General features: G+C 36.7%; 1 protein-coding gene across 1 annotated transcript in view; it reads right to left on the bottom strand.

The window, feature by feature from the left end:
* The window catches only part of tfe3a (transcription factor binding to IGHM enhancer 3a), a 21,133-nt gene that overhangs the window by 10,292 nt on the left and 8,341 nt on the right, over positions 1 to 2,500 (bottom strand). The gene's annotated exons all lie outside the window — the stretch shown is intronic.

Consider the following 2,500-nt stretch of genomic DNA (forward strand, 5'->3'; position numbering starts at 1 on the left):
AACCAAAATCCTCATTTTGTCTGATTTCACACAAACACCTGAACATGTATGTGCACTGACACACACACACACACACACACACACCCACGCAGACACACAGTTACAAACACTAACACACACGCTGCTTCTCTTCCTCTTTCTGTTCGGACGACTGTTGAATTATGAGGAAACGTCTCTTCAAGAAAGAAACAAAAAACCTCCCAGTGAGCTTATTATCTGCCTCTCACACACACACACACACACACACACACACACACACACACACACACACACACACACACACACACACACACACAGTCTCCGCCCTCTGCTGCCGCAGCAGAAAAGAGGAAGTCTGGAAAAGTGAACTGATATTTTTTAGAGGTTTCGGACGTTTTTTTCGGTCTGTCGTTTGATTTCATTCAAAGAGGGAAACACACAGAGTACAAATACCACACAGTCACATAGTAAAAACCCTGTGTCGCAGTAAAAGTATGTCAGCTCCACGTAGTTAAAGCTGTGTTACAGCTCCGGAGATGATTGTGACTCGTGCATCAATGTGACGTTTGACTGTTTGATTCATTCTGGTTTCATCTGCTGATTATTTTCTGCATTAACGCTTTAAAATTCATTTTCAATCATGTGAAAACTATTGTTACAACAACTTCATTTTTATGAGTAATTCTCCTAAAACGTGTGTTCATAAACGTAACTTTAGAATTCCTTTCTTAGATAATGTGGAAAACTAAGTTGGCACAAATTAACTGGTATGGGTTATCAACCTTAAAAAACGGATGTTTATCATTATGGCAATTAAGTATGTAATTAGCATATTTATGAACAGACATTTTTAAGTTGATTCCCCAAATTATTATTATCATTTTTTACATTAAAGGGATTTTTAAAGTGTTATGAATTGTTACCATAATTTTTTTTATTTTTCCAAAATATTTTAAGGATTTTTTTCAACTAAATGATTGTTTGTTTCGTGAAAATAGTGAAAACGTTTCTCATAAAGAGCCCAAAGTGACACCTTTATCTTATCATTATTACTGATATGTCACAATTATTAACATTACTAATAATGAAAATATATATTTAAATGAGTGCTGGCACTCTGTGTGTCTGTGTGAGAGAGAGTGTGTCTGTGTGAGAGAGAGTGTGTGTGTGTGAGAGAGAGTGTGTGTGTGTGAGAGAGAGTGTGTGTGTGTGAGAGAGTGTGTGTGTGTGTGAGAGTGTGTGTGTGAGAGAGAGTGTGTGTGTGTGAGAGAGAGTGTGTGTGTGTGTGTGAGAGAGTGTGTGTGTGTGTGAGAGAGTGTGTGTGAGAGAGAGTGTGTGTGTGTGTGTGAGAGAGTGTGTGTGTGTGAGAGAGTGTGTGTGTGTGTGTGAGAGAGAGTGTGTGTGTGTGTGAGAGAGTGTGTGTGTGTGTGTGTGTGAGAGAGTGTGTGTGTGTGGGAGTGAGGGTGTGTGTGTGTGAGAGAGTGTGTGTGTGTGAGTGTGTGTGAGAGAGTGTGTGTGTGTGTGTGTGAGAGAGTGTGTGTGTGTGTGAGAGTGTGTGTGTGTGAGAGTGTGTGTGTGTGAGAGAGTGTGTGTGTGTGTGTGAGAGAGTGTGTGTGTGTGTGAGAGAGTGTGTGTGTGTGAGAGAGAGTGTGTGTGTGTGTGTGTGTGTGAGAGTGTGTGTGTGTGAGAGAGTGTGTGTGTGTGAGAGAGTGTGTGTGTGTGTGTGTGAGTGTGTGTGTGTGTGTGAGAGTGTGTGTGTGTGTGAGAGAGTGTGTGTGTGTGAGAGAGTGTGTGTGTGTTGGCGCCCTCTGCTGGTCTCTGACAGAAACATGTACACAGAACAGTTGACTATATAATCTCTCTCTCTCTCTGTCTATGTATATATATGTATATATATACATATATATATATATATACTATAATCAAAAAGTTTAACTAAAAACTTTGCAAAACCCAGTTTAATTTTATACAGATGTTTTTCTATGATGTATTTTAGTATTTTGATTATACTGCAATTCTAGAGCTGGAATTTGTTACTCAATTCATTATTAATAGCATTTATTTTTTGTTTATTTTTTATATTTAATTTGTTTGTTGATTGGATTATTTTCTGAAGTTACTTTTACTTTCAGATTTTTATTATATCAGACCGACAATTTGTTATTTTATTTTATTTTTTTTTACCAAATATTTTATACAGGTTTTCTTATTCATTTTTATTTGTATATATTCATTTGTGTTTATTTCTATATGTTTATTGTGTGAAATTACTTTTATTTTCAGATTTCTATTGTATTACATATACTTTTGCACTTTTTAGCAAAGCATTATATTGAAAATTATTTTTTCTACATAAATTGACGCTGTTTTGTTGACATATCTGCGGCTTATAATGTCATATATTTTTTGCAAAGGTATTTCTTAGTGTGGCTGTTAAAGGGTTAAAATAATAACACATGAATGAGAATCAGTCAAAGTGTGGAGCACAGCGCTCAGGCGTCTGTCACCTGGAAAATTAAAC

Source organism: Plectropomus leopardus, chromosome 9, assembly GCF_026936395.1.
Source record: "Plectropomus leopardus strain MGB_pleo_1.0 chromosome 9, ASM2693639v1, whole genome shotgun sequence".
NCBI lineage: Eukaryota > Metazoa > Chordata > Actinopteri > Perciformes > Serranidae > Plectropomus > Plectropomus leopardus.